The following is a 25,514-nucleotide window of genomic DNA, read 5'->3' on the forward strand; positions in this document are numbered from 1 at the left end:
AAATAGCTCTTTCTACTTAACAATTATGTGTGTTGCACTTTTCTGCTTGTTGAGCAGCAAGCTGGTTTTCCTCCTCTTTGTTCTTCTCTTTCCGCCTATAGGGCAATTTCCATCTCTGTGTTTTGCAGGGTCAATAGTTCAAAAACAGTACTATGGTGATTACACCCACTCCAGGGGTGACAACAGTAATGAGGAAGATGGTGGAGTTGATTCCTTCATCTAGTTCTTGAATAATGACAGCAGGGTCTGCTGACAATAGTCAAGTTGGTTAGAGGCCACGTAGTAGTAAGTTCCAGTGTGGTTCTGAGTTGCCTTCTGTGGCACTTCAAGGTCAAAGATCATGCCATTCCAGGTACAACAAAGTTGAAGTTGGGTTTACTTTTTCAGGCAAGCATCTGCTCCATCCCTTTCACTCATGTCTGCTTGCCAGGGCAACCAGATTCATTTTGGCTTATATAAGACATGGAGCTAGATCACAGTGAATGTTTTCTCCTCCCATGATGAATAAAGTCAGTTTCATAGCTAAAAGCCTGTATTGAGATATATAAACTTCAATCTTAAAAACAGTTTTTGATATTCATTAATCAGCTAGTTCACTGGGCACCTACCTTGTTCAAAATCTGATGCAGGTCCTAATAAAATAAGAAAATGAATATGATAAAGTGTATGCTCCCAGTAGGATCTTATACTCTTCTGGGCTCATTTAGAAGGCTCAATATATAGTCTTCCTATAAAATTAATTATTTCCACCCGAGTGACAATGGTCCTCTCACCTTCTCCATCTCAAAATTATTCCATGGCTCTTCTTTTATACTGGTTAATGGAGGAAATGGAACTAACCTTTACAGAGCGCTAAACGTTTCCTATGTTTTATCACTATTTATTGATATTGAGATTTTTATCCCTATTATATAACCAAGTCGATTGATATTAAAAGAAAACAGATGTCAAAGGTCACACAAAATAATTAAGTGGAAGAAATATTATGTACACCTAGATCCAGCTGACTCCAATGCCCACGTTTTCCTGCTACTAAGCATTTTCTCTATATGGCATCTGTTTTGAGTAAATATAACTACAATCTCTTACAAAGCACATGGCCCACTAGAAATTATGTAAACCAGAAAAGATACTTTATTATTTAATTTTGGATATTCAGTTTGTACCTAATATTTATTAGATTCGATGCCTGCTTCCCATTTGGTCCTCTACTATTTCATCCAGTCTCTAGCCAAATTAGCCTCCACTTCTTCTCTATGATTTTTAAATGTATATGTTGCAGTATTAATGAATAACCATAAAATATTTCCCTATTTTACCATACCTCATGACCCATGAATGCCTTGAGAGTCGAAAATGAACTCACATTAAACATGAAGCCTGGGGCAAATGAGCCCTCAAAAAACAATCAGTGATGGAGACTAATCATATAATGTTTATCTTCTTACAAGTGAAAAATTATTTCTATATTATTCTTTTGTAATCAAGACTATTGCAATTTGTAGGAATGTACAGAGACTTTAGGTAAGCAGTTCCCCTGATGATTTCTTTCTGATATCTCAGATGCACTTTGTGGACTTTTCTAGAAGCAAACAGGTGGATAAAATTATTTCTCCAGACTCTTTTCGAACTTCCTGAGGAATCTATGTCTAATATCTCTCACATTAGCACCTATAACAGTTCCTGGTTAACAGAGAGTTAACATACATCCCTCACACCTGGTTTCCGTCTGGGCTGTGACAGTAAATACAGGTTTCTAGCCAAAGATAACATCTAAAGTTGGACGGATGTTTAGTCCCTCCAATGCTGAAATGAAATATTACTTTTCAACCATGATAGTCCCTGATACCATCCCAATCCTCTTCTCACTGAAATGTCAAAGCTAGGAGCACAGTATTAGGAAATAAAATGGATGTTCTGTCTGACTGTATAGTGCATCTACAACATGACATGGTCAGTATTCTCAGAAATACTTACACTCTTAAGAAAATAGTAATATATGGCCTGTTTACAAATGAGACTCAAAGTGTCTCTTGTATCTTTATAAACTAGGAAGATGAATCATCTTATGTGTTACACAGATCTAAGAAAGCGATAGTACAAGCTCTATTTCCTATAGACAAAGAAATGCTGTTCTTAGGGAGTTACTATAGAATTGTCAGGTGTGATATTGTTATTATTAAATTTGGAAAATTCATAATCTATTAGATACATATAATGAAGCATTTCTACGTGAATAATGTGAATCCAGGATCTGCTGTAAAATAATTGAAAACAGGAACAGCACATGATGGGGACAATAGGCAAAACAAAAAACAGCAGGAAACGTATGATTGTTGAAGCTACCAGAGGATAAATGGTTGTCCATTGTGCCCCTTTCTCTACTTTTGTGTAGATTTTAAATATTCCAAAATAAAAAGTTAAAAAAATGTTTTCTCCTCCCATAACGAGAAAAAGTTAGTTTCATAGCTAAAAGTCAGTGTGAGATATGTAAACCTTACATGCAATTAAAGCGTTTGTTTCATAATTTTTTCCAATTTTCTTGCTTATTTCTTTTTTTATTAACTTGACTAATTGTTAGATCAAAGCATAAAACACAGTCTTCAAGAATTCTTTAAAGTCTAACAGCTAGATGAAAAGAAGGGAAGGAATGTAAAATAGTTTCTTCGGCAACATTATATTGTGTGAAAGGAGCCCCTCCCACCCCCATGTTGCTTCTTTCCACAGGCTTTTGTCATTGAAAGACTCCTCTGACACACAGCTAGTCCCCATTCTTTGTCTCTCAGCCTTTGTCTTTAATCTTTGTTTCTCGGCCCGTCAGGATCCATTTTAGCAACCAATCCCTCCTCTTCCACAAATTTAACCTCTCAGGAGCATGTTTTGGAACCAGTTCCTCAAGGAGAAATGCAAAGGTGGCTTGCTTCTCCTAAACAGATATTTCTTGCTGCACGATTTCTGTCTGCTACTTTGTACCGACCCCACTGTTTGACTGACCTTTAATTTCCTGTATTGCTCTCCTCTCTGCCAGCAATAATCTACCGGTTCCTCTCGGCTAGGTTTTGATTTCAGCCTTCTGCTCATGCTTCAACTCCAGATAAACTGTCTAGTTCAAGACCCCTTTCCAGCTCAGATGTCCAGTTTCCTGGCATTTAGCTCTAGCAGGCCATTCTGGTATTTGTTCCTGATGAGGGAACAAAAGGCAAGCTGAGGACAAAGCAGAAGCTGACACCACGCAACCCCCACCCCCCTCCGTGGGATATATGTGACATTCCTCAGGCACTCCTGGCTGCCCTGAAGGAAAAACAAATAGTTAACCTATAGAGATCACAATCCTACAGACCAGAGTCTCCCCCAGTTTACAAATGTCTTAGTAATCTACAAGAACAAAGCATTCCTATCATCAATAACCTAGCTTCCAGAAGGAAATATAGATACAATTAAATGCCCTTTTAACCTGCAGCCCACTGACAGATAATGGAAGCGGATAGAGTGTAATGTTCCTTTAGGAAGTTCCCAACTGTCTTAATGTTAATGCCTTACTAGAGGGGTAAACAACCTTGACTTGACAAGGGCGAGGCCTCCGGTATCCTGTGAGTCTTCATTAGCATATGAAAGTTCTTTCGGAAAACTCCCTTTTTCCTTACCTCCACCAGCCCCATAGTTTATAATCAGCCACCTCTCCAACCCCGGTGTAGCAGCTCTTTGCGCCCACGGGTTCGTCCCCGGGCTTTAATAAACCACCGTTTTGCACCAAAGACGTCCCAAGAATTCTTTCTTAGGGGGCGCCTGGGTGGCTCAGTCGTTAAGCGTCTGCCTTCGGCTCAGGTCATGATCCCAGGGTCCTGGGATCGAGCCCCGCATCGCATCGGGCTCCCTCCTCTGTGGGGAAGCCTGCTTCTCCCTCTCCTACTCCCCCTGCTTGTGTTCCCTCTCTCGCTGTGTCTCTCTGTTGAATAAATAAATAAAATCTTAAAAAAAAAAAAAAAGAATTCTTTCTTAGTCGTCATCTCCGGACTCCACCCCACTGTCCAAAACCCCATCAGTTCCTACCTAAATGTTGCCAATTCGCTCCTGGTCCTGGCTCACATCTGTGACCCCACGTCTCTCCTGAGATAATATATTCAAACAGAGGTATTGGTGTTCTGGGGAAATGCAGTCCACCAATTTCTGTGGAGGACATTGCTTCAGGTGGGTTTTTATATGAAATGATCACATACACCACATTCATGCAAACACACACATAATTGCCTATTTTATGCTATTCAGTAACAGTGAAATTGTAGTCCACATTAATACTACAGACACCGTCACAGGAGGTTGACTCTTCTGCATCTCAGATGTATAACACCACCCCGTCAATTGAGACAAATTCTTAACATTTTCAGTTCTTCCTGAAATGAATCTAAGGAACAACTCATTTCATATCATTTCATATCTAAGACTACATACAGTCAATGTGGAGGAAAAAAGATAAAAAATACAGTATTTCTTATAAAAAAAAAACCAAGAAACTTATTCAGTAGATGATTTCTAAAAAAGTGCTTGCAGGTCTTAATAAATTATTTAAAATACAGTATATAGTACATAATGATATTTGTTAAAAATAAAGAATGTTTATATACTGTGAATCGATCCCTTTTTTGAGTTTATATTTTATATAAACTTTATTTATTTTACTTTTTTTAAGAGAGGGGTAAGGGAGGGGCAGATGGAGAGGGAGAGAGAGAATCTTAAGCAGGCTCCACGCCCAGCGCAAAGATCCATGTGGGGCTGGATCTCACAACCCTGAGATCATGACCTGAGCTGAAACCAAGAGTCGGATGCTTAACTAACTGAGCCACCCAGACGCCCCTAAACTTCTACAATTATAAACTTTTACAATTAAAAGCTTTTCAGTGAAGGAAGTACAAGGACAAAACATCAGAGAGCATAAAATAATGCAACAACAGTAAAACAGATAAATTATGGCAATCTTGAATTGGCTAAAGCTCACCTATTAAAGTATCTCAAAATAGATCAAAACACAAAAACAAAATATTACATCTATTTTCAAAAGTGATATTGGCTCATCGTTTGTCCACGTGTAGGACATGCTTGCCAGTTGGGGTCTTCCAGCATCCATTTCCCCTTTCAAATAGAGCCACAGTTTCCTTCCTTGCTCCCCAGCAAATGATCTACACTTGTACAACTGGATACTATCTTCTAGGATTTATTTTTTTTTAAGATTTTATTTATTTATTTGACAGAGAGAGAGAAACAGCGAGAGAGGGAACACAAGCAGGGGGAGTGGGAGAGAGAGAAGCAGGCTTCCCATGGAGCAGGGAGCCCGATGGGGGGCTCGATCCCAGGACCCTGAGGTCATGACCTGAGCCGAAGGAAGATGCTTAATGACTGAGCCACCCAGGTGCCCCTATCTTCTAGGATTTAAACACTGAAATCATTATGCAAGGAGAGAAGAAAAATCTGTAGTTCACCCAATTCAGTGGGAGCACCCAGTCTGTACTGTTAGAAAGCTCTTCCTGGAGTTTGTGCTGCTTCCAGCTCCAGAATGCCATGGTTTCAATCCATTTTTCAACCTTGTTCTCCCACCTTTCCAACAATTCTATAAACTCTCAGTGTTTCATTCTATGAACTCCCTTATGGTTTCAACAAACTTGCTTCTTGCTTAAGTTTGTCAAAATCAGTTTTGTGTGTTTGCAAAGAAAGACTCCAGTTAATATAAATAATGATACAAGAAAAAGAACGAAAAATAGACACTTGGAGAATTACAGGATATTCGGGACTGTGCTGTTGAGATGGGGTAGAAGAGAAATAATGTCACACAAATGTATACACATACACAGATAGAGAGGGAAGTATACCTTTGGCTGTAGATACATATACACACATATATATTGTGTCCTAGGATGGAAAATTTGGAGGCCTATGAGACAATAGCCAACTAAAGTACTAACTTAGTATCACCTAGAACAAAGTCTCACTGAGAGCAAGTCCCTGAAGCCATAAAACATTTTGAAGGCCATGCGGAATTCAAGCACCTTATGGTAGGGTGGCTGATCTCCATGACAATGCAAATGAATGCCAAGCTTAAAACCTCAAATTACTACCTTAAAGAATAAATTGATGCTCATAAAAGACTAAGAATTCGACTGATTCTGTAATTTAGTAACACACAACTTAATTCTTTGTTTGCTTTTCATTTATGGCAGTAAGACAATGATCACAAAGATGGAAAGGAAGGAATGACTCACCCGTTCTTCTCCTGTGAAGCACTCTCCACTGACTGCCATTGCCTAAGGGGGTTCTTTCCATTCTTTGGAAGTTGCCGTTCCTCACTGGCTTAAAAAAAAGCTGTTATTTCCTTGCCTGAGGAAGCTCTTTTAGAAGAGGTAGTTAATAATTCCTCTCATGCCCTAGCCCATCATTATTACACCAGTAACTAGAACCAGACTCCAGAATACCCGAGGGTATCATATGTAGGATTAAATTTGTATAGAGAAGACTAACAAACCAGAAGAATGGCAAGAATTTGCTAATTTATATGTCAAAATCTGTTATTTTGAAATTTGAGGGTACATGACCAAAGAAGGCAAAGTTAAATTTAGATTGGTCTAAATTTGTTAAAATTGAAGTACTTACCAGAAAATATATTTTTAACTTGTCATCTGAAACACCTAATATGTTCCTCAACTTTATTAGTATGTTTAATAAACCTGGACCTAACTTTGACACTCTAAAGGAATTTGACATGCCAGAAATCCTTGGGCAAAATATAGACAGAATTCAATCTTTAAGAAATAAGAAAAATGGAGTTTTGCTGCTACCATTCACAAATATCTCCCCATTTTTTTCCCTAACATTGTCCTTAAAGAGGGTTTTAAAAAAAGTTCCCTTTGTTAAAATGTTGTGACATACATTCGTACAGGTAGTATCAGTATCCACAAAAGTCAAATTTGTTGACTGTCTCCCAAGCTTAGAGTCATCATGAAAGACACGATAGTTAAAACAGGCTCCATAATCTCAGTAGAAATGAAAAAAACTCTGTAAAGGAAGAGTTTAGGGCATGACACCAGAAAGAAAGTGTCAGAGATGACTATAAAACCTAACAGTAATTAGAATAGTCTGATTTGCATAAATCTCTGGTGGTGGTTAATTAATCATGAAGTCCTTGAAAATGAATTATAGATGCAAAATATTAAGGTTTTATTTAGTTTATATGACAAAAAATATAATTTTAAAATTTTAATTTAAAAAAGAGAAAGGAAAAATTCAATCTGGGAACATAGGACTGATGTTAACTACCCCAAAGAGGAAGGTAAAAACAAAAACAAGAGTGAGAAGTCAGCATTGATTCTTTTTTGCTATGGGAAAATTTGTAAATATTGACAAAGAACTTAAGTTTTAATGATTTTAAGACTCAATTCAGAAAAAAAGGAACTCTGAATGCCTAAAAAATATATGCCTAGATAACCAATCCCACTTGTAATTAGGAAAGTGCAAGGTAAAACAGAACTGAGATAGTTTGGTACTTATCAGAAAAGTCTGACAATACTAAGACTTGTATACTGTTTTTGTGTTGTAAATGTATACAACCATATTAAAAAACTATTAATACTACTTAATAAAGCTAAAGCTAGATTTTCCCTAAAACCTAGAAATTCTACTTCTAGGTATGCAGAGAACTGTGTATACAAAATACATAGACAAGAATGTTCATGATAATACTGACTGTCTAGACACAAAATTGGAAATGATCTAAATGTCCATCAGAAGTAGAAAGATAAATTATGATATATTCATACAGTGGACTATTACACAGTCATTAAAATGAATTAACTAGAGCTACCTCTACCCATATAGATAAATACCAAAAATGTAATGTTGAGCTGAAGAAACATGTTTCCTTGAAGAGGAAAATTACCCAGAGCAGGCCCATGCAAGCAGGTCCCAGAAGATGGAAAGTTACTAGCTCAGTCAGTAGAGAAAGAGATAACCAGAAGCCCTGCTGGGAGCAAGAAATAACCAGCCATTTCTGCTTCTGTAAACAGGCTTCCCACCACAGGCTCCCTGCATTACTGTTCCCACCTAAAGCAGCCTCCCCACCCCCCCACTCCATTCCCCAGTTTAAACCCACCTACCAACAGTCAGTATAGCCCTTGGAACCTGACCCCCTACACCCCCTATAAAAGCTCTATAACCCTGCTGCCTGGGGCCAAGAATTTCTAGTGTGAGCTTGTCTGGGTCTGTTAGCATAAAATAAACTTAAACCTGAGTTCTACTTCTCCAAGTGTCACTTGGTTTCTCATTGGTCTAATTTTTATTTGCCGCAACAACCTAAGGATACAGAAGGTATGATTCCTTTTAGATGAGGTTTAAAAACATGAAAACTAGTGTTTATTGATGATATACTGATCGAAAAACTTGTGGACTTAATCTCTTAGATACCAAAAGTTCTAAACTTTTTTGATCGAGTATCAGAAATGGTTACAAAGTTATTTATAAATCTAACAAGAGGATTAACAGTGAGAAAAACCACTCCCACTTCTACATCTTTGGTTTCTAAATCCATGACTAGGAGAAAAATACCACCATATATATTGGTCACTAACTATACATACGAACTGCATTTTGTGCCCCAATCATGGAACTGAGTATTTGCTATACCATTTCCTAATGCTATAAAATGCCAATCAAATCGGAACATCCCATGTTGGTTTACTACCGTGTATCAGCTATTTTGCAAGTCTACGTAAGCTAATACTTGCAAACATATAATAATTGGAGACAACAAACCCAAGTATAGAATAATTACTCCACCAAGGACAAATTTTTGTTTTCCTTCCAAGATAAAAATGGAGCATAATTAACTTGAAACAGGTAATTGACAACTGCCCTCGAGATATGATATCATCAAATATCACCACCAAAATGAATGCTGCCACAAAGCCTTCCTTATCTCCTATGTTAGGTTAGTACCCCAAAATGTGTTCCTAGAACAACTGGTAGCTTCCATATTGTAGCGTTTGTCATGCCTTATTACAACTTATTATAACTATAACTTATTATAATTATGGTTAGTGTCTATTGTTACCATGAGACTAAGCTCCACTGAGGATAAGAATTTTTACCTTGTTTACCACTGAACTCTCAACTCCTTGGACAATGTCTGGCATGTAGTAGCTGCACAGAAATACTGTTGAAGGAATGAATAGTTACCCAAGAATTGATGGATAGATGGATACTAATGAAATATTCATGTGAAAATGTAATGCACATAAAGATTATATTTCCAATGAGCAAAGGAAGGATTCTTACATAATAATAATGGTTGACATAATAGAGTGCTTACTCTTTGCCAGGCACTGTTTTATATCTCATTTAAGATTCACTCAAGGATCTCATGTTATTTTTGTCCTCAGAAAGGTTAAGAACTCCTCTTTTGAAGCACATTTGTTCCACAGACATATTTTGGGGGTCCATTCAATACAACTTAAAAATTTTTGAATGCAATTAGACAAGATATAAGAAGTTCAGGATACATCCAACCACAACCACCTATTGAATTTCACTTGCCAGCTTCAGTGTGTGTATGTATTTTTTTCCTTTCTTTTTTGTCATCTGCGTGGTCCCTGAAAGCATTTGAATTAGTCACCCATACCATAACAAGTAAATGTAATCATTACTCGTTTCTACTCACATGGTAATAATTTTCCAGCTTTCTGCAAGTAGGTGAGTGACTACATGTAGTGTTCCCCAGTGACTCAGAAGCAGAGGAACTATCTGATTTTCTGGGTCCCTGAGGGAGCCAATTAAGTAGTTTTTTTTTTTTTTTTTAGTATAGTTTAAATTACTAAATATGGGGGTGGGGGGAGTTCCAGAGGTCAGCCTGAATTGAGTGTGATAAAATTTCAGACATTCGGAAGCATGTCAAATAGATTAGTAGGGTAAGACAGCTGAGGGTTTTGCTTGGAAACTGGCAAACCTTACAGAAATTAGATATTCCTAAAGGAAGACAGAGTAAACACTCACCAAATTGGTCTAAGAACAATAGGTTTGTCATAAACTCAGTGGAATGATTCTGAGTTTAGTAACTTTTCTCCAGCAAGCGCCTGGTGGCTGAGTGCAGAAAAGGAAACTATGGCAAATATTATATCACAGTCAAAGGCAAAACCTTAGGAGATTTTATTAATACCTGATATAGCTCATACCATAGGAAGTCAAGCAATGATCCATTCAGATCCTTACTTGAAAGAGAAAGCTTAACAGCACCAATAATTATATAATTTCCCAAGTTCCCTCCCCATTCTTCCACTTTCCCCCAAACCTAATAAATTTACCTGCCCACATCATACCCAACTTCAGATGAGAGTGGTGGAGAGGCAGAGGGAAACACAGCTAGGAAAATGACTTTTGGTTTTCTCCTGTGGACTCAAGTCACCTGTGTTCTGGCATACACCAAAGAGTCTAAGTGATACTAGACCTCTTGTACTTAGGGTTCTGAGTATGTGCAACAGCATCAGGTGAGTCAGCCAAAACCTAGGACTATCTAGACCACAGATCAGGGGTGACTCCGTTAACTAGATAAAATGTAGTCTTAGGAAGCACACATCACCCAACTCTGAAGCAACCAAGACTCTGGACACTAGAATATTCCCCCAATACTTTTGAAGCCATCCTAACACCCATATCTGCCTGAAAAGTCCTAGGTACATTTCAGGTCACAATTCAAATGCCCTTTTCTCAATAAGACCTTCACAATGCAGTTCATTGTAATTTGCCTTTCAAGACTTCGATCTTACCCCTAGTATAGCATTCATTGCCATCTTTGTCTGTACACGTTTTTTGGTATCTGTCCTCAACCAGGCTGTAGCTTCTGGAAGAAAAAGATCAGTTTTGAATACAGTTTCTTATTGAATAAAATGGAGCTCATAGAGTCATGAGGCTTTTCAGTTTGGACAGCTATAGCATTTCATACTCTTTCACCCTGTTCTAGTTAAAAGTTCCTCATTATATTCTGGGCCTAAACCGACCTCAATGTTCGGATCTGATAGCTGGCCAATGAAGAAGAAGAAAAAGATCTAAGAGTTCAGTTTTTCTCCTTGCTTATATCTTGAAGTGGATGCCACTCTTATCATCCCTTCCATTTAATAATAGAGGTTGTTAATAAAGTGCAGAGATAAATTGTTCCTATGAGAGAGGGCTTCACACTGGGGAGCATAATCTCCAAATAGTATACAAGGGAAATTGCATCACACAAAATATCATCACACTCAAGGAGTATATATCAAGAAGAAAGTTATTAAAGAGCATAGGTGAGCTCAACTAACACCTATATTTATTTTTGGACCCGCTCAAGAAAAGTAAATAAACAGAAATGAGATTCTCCTAAATTTGAAGATTCAGATTCTCCTAAATTTGAAGATTCCAATATTCTAATGACTTAGAAAAAAACACTAACTAAAAACTCTGGAATCTTTTTCATTTCTAAATAGATACTCAGATTTCCCCTTGTTTATAAGTCTTCAAAGATGGAGCAGATTTACATAATGAATGTGTTTTCCAAAAGAACACTTTATGAGATGAATCCATTTCTTGTTTCTAAATTTAAACTGTCTAGGGGGGAAAAAGCATGAATTCTAATACTATAAAATTATAAAATGTGATATAAAAATGATAAGGATACATAATTAACAAAGAAGGGCTAATTCTGAAATAACAAGCTTTCTACTCTAAGAAGGAACTCAAATACCTAAAGCTCTAAACTCAGCTATCCTGTCAAAATTCATTCAATTCATGATTGTACTGGAAAGAAGGGGACCTGGATAATAAGCATGGTAATAAGCTTATTATTGGTGCTGAAACATTATATTTATAATTATGAGATTTAGTTAAGAGATCTCCTTATTAATTCAAGTTAAATTTTTTCACTATACATTTATGGGTGGTAATTCAAAAACTATATGGATTTAAGATGTTTAAAATCTTGAAACATAGGCAGCATATTTCACTAGAGGAAAGCCCTCTTCCACTCCCCCTGCCACCACACACACACACACACAAACACCTTCCAGAAATGCACCTACTAACACCTGCTAGTTTAATTTTGGTTTATCATCACAGCTAAAATGCTACTGAAAGTTAAACCTAAGTACCCATCCCTTCCAAAATCATTACAGTGTCAACTCTCCTCTAAGTAAATCATACAGCTATTTTATAGGTTTTAATGACCAGGTGTACTTTGCTTCCTCAATCATCTGATAGCACAAGAAACATCTGTTACCTTTTCCAGAGAAAAATTGTTTTTCTCCTTTTCATTCTTTCTGAAGCTCATGGGAGCCTGTTCACACTAAGCAGCCAGAACAGAATAGAACTTTTCTATGTTTATTTGAACTAATCAACTGGAGGTCAATTATATAGCAGTAAAATTGACCAAGACCCAGGAGCACGGGTTGAAATTCAGCTAATAAGTTCAACCTACATCATCACCGCTATTATCTTATGATCATATTGGTGCTAAATTGTAGATTCAAACACATGTTGCTATGCAAAGCTATCTCTTCGCAAAATTCAAAGACTCCCATTAGAGTTTTATCCTGTATGTTACTTCTTCTCATCTCTTCCATTTTTTTTTTTTTTCAATTTTATCGTGGTAAGAACACTTAACATGAGATCTACTCTGAACAGATTTTTTAAGTGTACAGTATATTACTGATTCCTCTACACACAGCAGGTACTGTACAGCAGGTCTCTGGAATTTGCCCATCTTTGTAACTTTGTAACTTGGTAATTGAGAACTCTTACTATTTTTAATATCTTGCTGCATGTATTAGATGACTGCTGGCAACCAGAAGGACAATTATTCAGAGCTGGTAACTGTCAATTTTGAGAAATGACCATGCATTCTGACCACCTGGGTCCTTGGTTCCTCTTTTAGGATTAAGCATTTTGGCTTATTCACCATCACATACTAAAAACATCATACAACTATGACTCGTTGAGAAGATGATTTTGGTTCTCCTTTGGAAAATCACTGAATCTGTATTAAAAAAAATTTTTTTAAATAGAAATAAGTTTCATTTAGTTACTTTTGGTGAATGCTAAAGTATTTCACTGTTCTTAGTGCATAAGCGCATTACAAGAATCATTATTCAGGGGGTAGTCTTTACCATGGTTAAAGGGAATCTTTGACAGCCATCCTTGTAAACAGCCCTTTGGGCAGGCCCCAGAAAAAGGAACCACTAGGCCCATTCTTCATTTTCCTTTTTTCCCTACTAATTCCAATGTTCTATTTATTTATTTTTTTAAGATAAGAGACAGAGATAGTGAGAGAGAGCACGAGCCAGGAGGAGAGGGAGAAGCAGACTCCCTGCTGAACAGGGAGCCCCACACAGGGCTTGATCCCAGGACACCGAGATCAGGACCTGAGCCAAAGGCAGACGCTTAACCAACTGAGCCACCCAGCTTCCCCTCCAAATTTCTATTTGAAGAGATATTCTCAATATGAGAAAAAATCATGAATGAACTCAAAGGGATCTTCAAAATGATTTAATCTGCACATTTTGCAGAGGAAGGCACCAATGGTCATTGGGCAATCTATTGTAGAAGTAATTATTCACAGAACCTTAATCTGAAGGAAATCTCCAAATTCATCTCCAAAATATGCTAACAGTTTATAGGTGCAGATCTTTCAATGTCACATAAATGCTAGGAGAGAAGAACATCACTGGGGCAGAATATTGTGTAGTATTTTTTTTTTCTCTTTTAAAAAACTAGTCAGAGATTTGTTCAGGGGAAAACCAAATTGTTGTAACTTACGTCTTTGCAATATTTTTATCAAGGTTAATGTTAATGTCACTCTTCAAGATCTGGACAAATATTCCCCAATTACTGTACTGATTCTGTGCTATGTACTTTTTCTTCAGTGTGGCTTGATTAAATAAAATCTCTGATAATAATAGCTATACTGTATTAACAAAAGATAGCTCATATACATTATCTCATTTAATCTTTACATAAACAAAGTTACTGAGAAATACTATAAACCACATTTACAAATGAGGAAATTGAGGCTTACAGAAGTTAAATGTTTTGTCCAAAATCACATAACCAGTAAGGGTTGGAATGGAGCTTTAAACCACATCTTTGATCCCCATGTCTTGCCATAATATTGCTGTATTATAACAGTATTATGTATGTATAATTATAATATATTAAGTAACATATTATATACTATGTATTATAATATTATGTTACATTCCCTCAAAGAAGAGCTGGTCTTAAAAAGTAAAAGATATATGTGCTCACTTTGGCAGCACATATACCAAAAAAGTAAAAGATATGGAATTCGTTACTTTCATCATTCAGTGGATCTGGTATTCAAAAATATATTTAAATAAAAGCTTGAAAAAAAAGAAGCATATGGGAAGAGCCATACGCTGAATTCATTGAAAAAAAATCCCAAGTTAAATTTTTGTAAATAGTATCTAGAAACACATAAAAGAGTAAAAATGTATCCCATTAAGTATATCTTGGGTGTAGTCTAGTAATAAAGTATATTTCAATATTCAAAAAATAATGAAAATAATAATAATAATTTTTGGATGGGGAAATGGTACCTGGAGGCAGGTATATTTCAGTGCTTCACTGTATTTCAGCCAAGAATAATCAATGAGATAGGGGGAGTTTGTGAACTACTGAAAACAACAATTTATGCTAAGAGTCAGAGGTCCAATACTTGGCTGCAGCCATTTCCTCCCATTGTTTTAACTACACCACTCTTTGTATTGGACGTTACCTAAGTGCAGCTGGTCTTCTTCTTCTGAAACAGTACATTAAAATCCTTGAAAGACCACATTTTTTTCTGCCTCTTTATCATTACATATTTGAAAGCGGATATGTGAAGATTTGATTTCAGGTCATTCTGCAAATTTGCTGGGAACCAAAAGGACAGTAAGTCTCTAACACATAAGCCTGGGGAAGTTATTTTTTGGCCACCCCTTCTTATTTATTAATTTTTCCTTATCATTGCACCCCACTGTCAAAAACAAACAAAACAAAACACTACAATATTAAATTCCAAACCCACGATACAGATGATTATTTAGAGGGTGATAATATGTATTGCACTAGTGTTTACCACCTCAAGGAAGTATTAATCTACCATGGTTACCCTAGTATAGGGAAATGTATTCTTAAGGCATGGATCAACTGAGAAATGAGAATTTGAAAAGTAAAGTCTAGAGTTCCATTGTAAAGTGAAGCTAGATAATTAGAGGGTGAGGCATATTTAGAATTATATGAATTAGTAGGTAAATGTGATTCAGTTCGCTAAAATTCCTAGGGAAAGGGAGGTGACGGGTATCAGCAGTGGACAATCTCATTTACTTCTACAACACGAGAAGCAGGTGTACAAAGAGTGAGCCCATGAAACTTATCCAAAGGTGAAATGGATTTCTGCCCAGGATTTGCAACCTGACATGAACAAGCCATGAGGAAACCCATCTGGAAACTTGGCAATAGAAAAAAATCTGCTTTACACAGGGTTCCCCAGAACCAGCATAGCGGACTAGACTTGATCCTAGTCAGGGGTTACCTTCATAGCATCCTGTCTTATTCAGCTCATTTTCTGGGCTGAGCTTTGAAACGTTCATCAGTCAGTGAACACTTTATCACTTTATAGTAGATAACTTTTCATGTTCCAAGATGTATTTTCTCTATTCAGTGGTTTTATAGTTATTTCAAATATCACCTATTAATTCTTTTAGAATTATACTGTTCTATTCAATCTCAATTTTAAACCCTTGACCATCATTCAGGGAATTATTGAATTATATTATAACTTTATGTTTTTAAACTTACTATCCTTTTCAACACTGTTTAGAGTTAAGATGTTTTACCATTAAATATATGTTATTGGTCCCTAAGTATTACTTTACATAACTTTGTTCCAGTGCTAAGAGCATTTTAAACTGCTTTTAGTGTAGACCCCAAGCCTCAGACCTATCTTCCCCACTGAGCTACACAACCATGTATTAGCTGTCTTCTGGAGACATCTAGTTAGACATCCCACGGATACTTGTAACTCAAGATATACAAAACAGAATTCCTTGATTCAGTATAAGCTCTGATACTCCTATCTTCTCTTGTTGGAAACCCTGTATCCCCAAATAAGAAATATGTTGATCATCCTTGACTTCTAATTTTCCTGCAATTTCTGTAGCCAGTTAGTCATCAAGTTTTGCCAGTTCTATTTCATGAATCCCTCTCAAATTTATTCTCTATTTATTCTCTGTTATCCTGTAGTTCGGTTTCTCATTCTTTGTCTTCTGGACATGAATTCAAAACATACCTTCACCATATTAGCTGTGACCTTGACTAACTTTAATCTACCTGAACCTTAGTTTCCTTATCTATTTATAAGAGATATTAGATCTTGCTTACTGCTTTGTTTTGACTATGAAAGATTAAGCACATAATGCCTAGCTTATAATAAGTACTCATTAAAGCTGTATTTGCAATAGATTTTATTGATTTATCAAAAACAAAACAAAACAAAACAAAAACCCAAAACCCCAATACTTCAGAGTCTATGTTTCAAGCATCTGGCAAGACACTGGATAAAACAGTCCCTGTAGTTTACAGTGTAGAAGAGACAAGCAAGTAAATAGACAATTTCGATAGAGTTGTCAAGTACTTCAGTAGGCATGGGCACATAGGAATACATAGGCAGACACCTGACCAGGTCTTCAAAAACCTTGAAGGTTGATGACTAAGGTATAAACTAAGGAATTAGTAGAAGTTAAAAGAGAGGAAAGAGGGCACCCATGTGACTCAGTAGGTTAAATGTCTGCCTTCGGCTCAGGTCATGATCTCAGGGTCCTGGGATCGAACCCTGTGTAGGGCTCCCTACTTAGTGGGGAGTCTGCTTCTGCTTCTCCCACTGCCCTTTGCCCACCTCCTCATTCTCTCTCTCTCTCAAATAAACAAATAAAGTCTTTAAAAAAAATAAAATAAAAGAGAGGAAAAACTTTGAGGAAATAGAAATGACATGTGGCAACCACTGAAAGAGAAAAAAATTTACTTGTGGATCTTCAAATTTAGAGTGGTTGAACTAGGAGTCATAAGAAGTAGCAAAACTATTATTGTTGATATGACCATATACCTGGAAAACCCAGAAGAATGCATGAAGAACCTTAGAGTATATGAGTATAAAATAGGATATATTCTTTAAAAATACATGAATATGCATGTATATGCTCACACCTACACGCAGTTTCCCTGCATTCTCCAAATAATTAGTTAATATAGTTAGTAAAAATCCCATGTATAAAAACAAAAAGTTAACATAAAGTATGTAGCATTACAAAAGGAATATAAGTGACTATATGAAAAAAATGAATTCATAATTCTAAATTGGGATATTTAAGAAATCTTGGAAGAGCAAATGAGATTTTATGATAATGAAAGGGAAAATTCAGCATTGTGAACACACCAGCTCTGTCTAAATTCAACTTTAAACTTAATGAATAATAATCCAAACCCAGTGAGGATTCTGTATATTTATTTTAATATTGAAAAACATATTTCTAGAATTCCTTTGAAGAAATAATGGAATTTCTGAAAAAGAAAGTTAAAAAAGAATGGTTAAAGTTTACAAAGTTAAAAAGTTAATAATAAGTTAAAAAGTTGCCCAGCCAACTATGAAAACTACTTCAAAGACAGCAAAAAATAGAAGAAATATTCAAAACCCAAATATATAGCATTTCTATATTATATTACATACACATAATTTTTGTTTATAGTAAATTTGGACTGCAAAATCAGTAAGAAATGGATTAATTACTCAGTAAATAATGTGGGTACTTCTACTTATTTTGCAAAAATTAAAATAAAATGAAAATAAATCTATATTCTACCTCACATCTTAAACAACAGTAAATCCAGGAAGAAGAAAGCATAGATGCATTTTTAAAAATAATATTTGCATGGGATAGGTACTTCTAAGCATAGCACCAAAGACAGAAAGCATAAAAAATGACTGATAAGTTTGATTACATAAAACTGCTTTTAAAAAATGAAAGGCAAACAACAAACTGAGGCTGAGCTATTTGCTACCAGTTCTGAAATTGCATGATGTTGTATATTTGTGGCTATTTTTTTGCACTGCACAGAGTGCTTGGCAAGAATATCTGGCACACATTAACATTAAAGAAAATCATGTCCCTCAATGCTAGAAAATTTTATTGAATTATGCCTTTGATTATATTCCCCTCTTCCATTTTATTCTGTCCTCCCTTTCCAAATTCCTATGATATTAATGTTGGATTTTCTGTGCTAGTCACCTAATTTACTTTTCTTTCCTATTTTCTATCTAGCTACCATTTTGCTCTGCTTTCTTGGGAGGTACCTCAATTTTATCTTCCATTTCTTCCGAGTGAATTTTTTAATTCTGCTATCATATTTGTAATTTCCATGAAATTTTCTTTGTTTTCTATTTTTGTTGTTGTTTTTTTTTAGCACCTTGTTATTATTTAGCAGATGGAGTATGTGCACTTTCTACCTTCATTGTGTGTTTCCTCCAAGTTATTTTTTCTTTGGCCTCTGTTTTCTTAAATATCTAATGTTCTTTTGTTATTTATTCATATTTATGTATGAAACCTGAAAAAGCTGTATGCATGAAAGTGACTCATCAACTGTTGACTGTAAGGCAATTTACTGTGTTATTTTAATTAAAAAACAAACAAAAAACAAAAACCTGTCATCATTATCCTTAGATCTTTTCTGTTGTGCTGTTCAGAATCCCAGAAGCTGCACCATACATCTGCTTCCCAGAAAGAATATCCCTGCTACCTAGCATTCTGTGAAAGGAATATGGAAGGAAACCTGGGGAATCTCAATATTTATAACATAAACTTTCACTTAAGCCATGTTTTCACTACAGTGCCCCCTCCCAGCTGGAATTAGTTCTCTTAATAAAAAGAATAAACCTCCAGTTGTCTCTGGGGAGACAGTAGAATTGCACAGATTAGAAGAGGAAATCAGAGGGTCTACTCATTCTTAATCTGATTTTCAAAAAATTCATCATATTTACCCCTGTACTTTAAAGGTAACTAGTATTGCCAATTTCTGAGACTTTGGGGTTCTCTAGCATGAGTTGGCATGCTTTGGACTTTCTCTATAGCAATCTCAAGTTTTAACTTTCCCAAGTCTAACTTAGTTACCACTGATCAATCTGCTTTCAAACTTCCAAAAATGTTTTCCTGATCATCCTAATTTTCACCATTTTTCATCATTTAATATCATTTTAGGCTTCAGAAAGTAGCAGAACCAAATGAAAATCTAACGATCAGTTCAACATACCATATTCAACAAGGCAGACCTAATGCTGAACACTTGAAAGGCTGAATTCCATATGTGATCAGAGATCTTGTTCAGGCAAAAATGAACCAACCAATAGAGATAAATTTCTCAACTGCAAAAGGCAAAAAAAAAAAACAAAAAAAAAAACTTTGGGTCAAGAATACAGATAGATATTCCTTCATCATGTAACAATAAAAGGATTATATTATTGTTAAAAAGCTGCTTAACGACATACAGAAATCATATCACTAGAGACAAAAAGGAAGCTAATTCCATTAACTGACCCTTCTTAGAGGGTGTTTGTAACACTGATAAATTATATTTATTATGAAAGATTAGAAGAATGGCAAAAACATTTTACATTGCTAGAGCTATTCAAATAATGTGGTGATTATCAGCAAATGCTTTACATCAGTGCTATGAAATTATTCAAATAATATGGTAAGTGCTTATTAGCAAATGCTCTAAATCAGTGCTTCTTAAATTTTAATATGCATATGAATGAATCACATGAGGACCTTGTTAAAATAGCAATTCTGATTAAGTAGATCTGGGGAGGAACCTGAGAACCATTTCTTAAGTTCTCAGATAATTCTGATGCTGCTAGTCTATAGGTCATACTTTGAGTAGCTACCTGGACACTGGTAGTGATCCTTAATGATTCTAATGTGCAAAAAAAGTTGGAAAGTTGTTAATCTAATTTATTTCCTTCAAATTAACAGTACTACTAAAGCAGGGTAAAATTTCATCAAACTGACTTTGTTATAGGTAAGACGAGTCATTTAAAAATTTCTCTACGATTATTCTTCCTCCTCTTTGATTTCCACTCTTAAAGAAAAAAAAAAAAACATTTATTCACTCAGACAGAAAACATTTATTGAGTTCCCAACGCAATATAGGTTACTGCTGTAAGAGAAACAAACAAACAAAAATAATAAATAATATTTATCAATTGAAAAGACAAGCAAGCAAATAAATTGCCATAAAAGTACTATAATAAATGTTTTGACAAAGTGCTATGAGACTGAGGCAAGAAAGGCTATTCCTAATAACTAATACCCTAAGGAATTACATAGAAATTCGCACTGACCCCTTATTTCATTCAATCCTGATGCTCATTCTTTCCACCCAGGGGGCAATCCCTCTTACATACTATCTCTCCCTATAGGGTTGAGTTGAGTAATATATCCATCTGCTACATACCCTATGCACCATTCTCTGAATAAGAACAACTTGCATGGTCCCTAAAAAAACAGTACAGATCCGAAAAAGTAATTGTTTGCAAACAATATATTTGAATTATGCTTTGAGCCAAGCAGTGGTGGAACTAGTCACATTACCTACATGTCTTTAAACAACTCTCTAAATCTATTTAAAGATAATTTACAAGAAGACATGTATAGGTACCTAGCAGGGGCATGGTGCATTCTGGGATACCTGATCACCTGGTATTACCTTGATACCTATATCAAGGGTGAAGGCAGAAAAATTATAGGACCAGTGCACATTGAGAATATATGCTTCTTTATATATTACCTCATTTAAAGAATAGCTTTGATTTCCTTCTGATTTTAGAGTAGTCAAAATAGAGGAAAATCCAAAATCAGTTCTGAAGACGGCATTACATAAAAGCTTACTAAAAAAATAGCTGTGGGATACTCATGTTAATCCTCCTTGTCCAGATCAAAGGGTATGAGTAGGCTGAAAGACTTAGACTTGTGCATCCCACTCTATTTAAGAGGAAAAAAAAATCATGTAACTACCAAGAATCATGTTGAAATCCAAAGGGAAAACAAATATTTCTGTGGAAATGTTTTCCTATAAGAAATTCAAGAATATTTCAGAGAATGCCCTGAAGTATACAAAAAAAATTCATCACTTGAAAAAGAGTGTATGTCTTTCACATGTATATATTGTAGGGAACAGAGTAGGATAGAATTTTAAACTGCTTATTAATTATATTATCCAGATATACCATATCCTTTCTCCATCACACTTCTGCCAATCTTGTTATGCTTTCTGTCTTTAATTCCTTTTTGCTGTTTTTGTTTTCTATTTTATGCAACATGGGAACTATTATTTTTATTTTTACTTTTAGGCATCAGCAGCTTTTTTGAACTAATGCATTATTGTTTTTCCTCTGAAAATTTTTTTTACCATTTTTTATTTTGGTAAAATACATATAACCAAATTTGTCACTTCAACCATTTTTAAGCATACAATTCTTTGGAATTAAGTACATTACATTGTTGTGCAATCATCCCCACCATTCATCACCAGCGCTTTCTCATCATCCCCCACTGAAATTCTGTACCCATTAAATACCACCTCCCCACAACCCCTTCCTTCTAGCCCCTGGCAGTCATCATTCCACTTTCTGTCTATTATGAATTTGACTACTCTAGGAACCCTGAATAAGTGGAATCAACAGTATTTGTCTTTCTGTGACTGGTTTATTTTACTTAGCATGATGTCCTCAAGGTTCATACACATTGCACCTGTGTGAGACCTTCCTTCCTTTTTAAGGCTGTCTAATTCCATTGTATGTATATACCACAATTTATTTATCCACTGACAGACATTTGGGCTGCTTCTACCTATTGGCTATTGTGAATAATGCTGCTATGAACATGGGTGTGTAAATATCTGTTTGGGTCTCTGTTTTCATTTCATTTGAGTACATACCCAGAAGTGGAATTTCAGGGTCATAAGGTAATTCCACATTTAAGTTTTTGAGGAACTGTCATCCGGTCCTACACAGTGGCTATACCATTTTATAGTCCCCCCAGCAACGCAGCAATTAGAAGGTGTTCTAATTTCTCCACATCCTCATCCAACACTTATTTCCTGTTTGTTTTTTTTTCTAATAGCCATTCTAATGGATGTGAAGTACTATTTCATTGTGATTTTGACTTTAATTAAAAATTAGCTACTATTATGATAATGTCAAAACATAACAAGATATTAAAAAAAACTGACATGAGCCAGTCTCTGAGGGATATAAGGGCTAAATTCTAAATAACATTTTACCAAATTGAATTCAGCAGTCTCTCATCAAGCAATATAACACATAGCCAATTTTATGTCAGAAATACAAGATGTACTGTAACCCATTCTCAGTGGTTGCTCTTGCCTCTTCTCTCAGAAGACAGAACTCATGCAGTGTAAATACTCTGAACTTTTCTCTTTTAATAGTGTCTTTGCACTGCTAACCCTCCAGCTGGTCTTTAATTCTGTTTGTACTTTTCCCATCATTTTATTCCCACTTCTATTCCCCATATCTTCAATGAGTCCTCTCCTTGACTCATTCCTTTACATCTGCAACATTAAGCTATGAGCAATTCTTCTTTTCACAGAATTAGTTTTCTACTCTACTTCCCTTACTATATACTTGTTCCTTAGCCATCTGCAACTTATATTCTGTCCCACATTTGTCCCATTTCCCTCAACATCTCCAACTTCTTACTAGTCCAAATAAGTAGATTTTTCTCAGACTCTTCACTCATCAACTGAGCTACAGAATTAATGCTGTTGATCACCCTTCTTTTCCTGTAGTGACTTTACTCTTTCTTGAGTCTCCTTCTACGCAAAACGGTTTTCTCCTGCTTCTTTGCAGGTTCCTCTTCTCCAGTAATCTTTGTAATGTGTTTGTCATTGGTCCTCTTCTCACCTATTTCTCTCCTCCTAATGAACCAACTCACTCTTTTGACTTTGTAAAACACCACCATGTGAATTTATATTGCTATATAATTAAATAAGTTATGGAAAGTGCCAAAAAAAGGGCCTGAAGATAAATTTTATACATCCATCTGCTCCATCCCTCCCACCCTTATACAATTCTTCCCTCTCCTTTTACTTTCATTTCTCAAGGCTTTTTCTGTTTTGACTTCTAGATCCAAATTTCAGTTCTCTTCCAGACATAATGATAGCATGTCTGCCTCCCAAACTCAAGATATGCAATACACAAAAAAGCATCTCATTGTTTTAATTTGTTTTCTCAATCCTCCTAATACTCCAATACATTCTTCACACTACAACCGAAGTTATTTTCCTAAATCATAAATAAGATCAGGACATCTCTCTCCTCAAAAACCTTCAACAGTCACATTGCTAGCATGTTGTTTCACTTGTACCTTACTCAGTTTTCTTTTATAGTTAATTTGAATGTGTTTATTTTCCTCAGTTATCCTGTAAACACTTTGAAAACAAGCTCTATATTTTGCTCACATGTACCTCCATGAAATTTCTGGACATTTATGTAGTAGAGACTCAATAAACATTTGTGGATGGATGGATGAATGGGTGGATGGACGGATGGATGAATGAAATTAGGACAAACAGGTAACATTTTCCCTTATAGATGACTTGGCAAATGACCTCAATAAACCTCCCTCTAATCATGTTAAAAACATGCATTTTACCTTTACTGAGTCTATTTGTTACACCAGAAAACAGAGGAAAAAACTAAAAGTGACAAAAGTAATGTCTGATTGTTTTTAAAGATTAATTTATTTATTTGAGAGAGAGAGAGAGCATGCATGTGGGGGGAAAGGCAGAGGGAGAGAAAGAGAGAGAGATACTCAAGCAGACTCCCCACTGAGTGCAGAGCCCATTGCAGGGCTTGGTCTCACAACCCTGAGATCTGAGCTGAAACAAGAGTCTATCACTTAACTGATTGAGCCACTCAGGTGCCCCAGTAATGTCTGATTTTAGGGAGAAAATTCAATCTGTTTAATCCCAAATCAGGGTCTGACATCTGACCTAGTCTGATAAAGTAACTTTATCAGAAGCTCAGTAAACATAAAGAGATATTTAGCTAATAAGAAATTTTTCTTAGTTGTTCAGGTGAATTATCAGAGGAGAAGCTAATTAATCATTCAAGGCTCTTGCTACAACTACATTGGTAGCTGCTAAGGACTCTACATTTACTCACTACCTTCCCCTTTAATTTTCCAAATCAAATCCCATCTGATCCACTGAAGTTTACTTCTGTAATATTACATAGCCTGCCTCCTTCCTGTGGAAAATTAATGATAAAAAAGAGAAAACAACTACCAAATAATCTCTTACATCAGAATAATGGTAAATTAAACAATCTGAAAACTAATGAGGTAAATTATATAATTTTGACAGAATCCACAGGTCATATTCAGGAATTTGGATAAAATATAACTACCAAATAAACATGAAATTATATACAAGATCTTGAGTAAGATTATATATTTATTTATTTTTTTAAAAGATTTTATTTATTTATTTGGGGGAGAGAGAGAGAGAGAGTGAGAGAGAGAGCACGAGCAGGGGGAAGAGGGAGGAGCAGACTCCCCACTGAGCAGGAGCCCGACGTGTAGCTCTACCCTGGACCCTGGGATCATGACCTGAGCTGAAGGCAGACACTTAACTGACTGAACCACCCAGATGCCCAAGATTATATATTTAAAATGAAAATTACAGTTCCTTTTCCTAGAATCTCATGGATTGGTAAAGAGATTTTAGTACGATAATTTTTCTTTCTTGCAAAAAAAAAAAAAAAACCAACCCTGATATTCTTTGTTTATGAGAACTTATATACTTATTGGTCAACACATACTTATTGAACACTTTGAAAACCTTAAAATCATGTGGGAAAGAACAGCTTTCCTTCTCTTTAAGTTTATGACTGATCTAATACTGGATGAAGTTAAACATGATTCTATAAGAAATTAAGTTTAAGTTATCAAACTCTTTAAGTTGAGAATATAGGATAAGTTGTCTTTGAATCCATTTGCCTAGAGGTCAAAATCCTACCCCTGTCCCACCGCAGGCTATGATTATGCACTGTATGCATCTAGATTGCAAGTTGACATCCCCAAAACTTGGAAAACTTTAGGCCCAAGAGATGTGTAGTACATTTTACCCACTAATCTGGCAGACCTAGAAAAATTGTTTCCTATAACACGTTTTGTATACTGTGGAGATTACAGTGCCAGAATTGCTGTTGGCTCATTAAAACCTGTGGAAAAATCTAAAAAGTATATATTAGCCCAGCAGGCCTTTCTCTGGAATGAATATCTCAGGATAAGCACATAAATTTGGTGTGTGGTTGCTCAAATTCCTATCTTCATACCAAATACAGTCTCCATAGAACCAGATAAAATTACCCCTGTGGAATTTAT

General features: G+C 35.8%; 1 long non-coding RNA gene across 1 annotated transcript; it reads right to left on the bottom strand.

The window, feature by feature from the left end:
- Nucleotides 1-1,714: 1,714 nt before the first annotated feature.
- On the bottom strand, nt 1,715-20,725 carry LOC145720141 (uncharacterized). Its single transcript, XR_014142910.1, has 3 exons — nt 20,118-20,725; nt 19,360-19,471; nt 1,715-4,107 (listed from the first exon to the last, which is right to left on the bottom strand). It is a non-coding gene; the product is annotated as an uncharacterized LOC145720141 (long non-coding RNA).
- Nucleotides 20,726-25,514: the final 4,789 nt, after the last annotated feature.

The sequence above is a fragment of the Leptonychotes weddellii genome, chromosome 2 (assembly GCF_054177405.1).
Source record: "Leptonychotes weddellii isolate Sample4059 chromosome 2, ASM5417740v2, whole genome shotgun sequence".
NCBI classification, from domain to species: domain Eukaryota; kingdom Metazoa; phylum Chordata; class Mammalia; order Carnivora; family Phocidae; genus Leptonychotes; species Leptonychotes weddellii.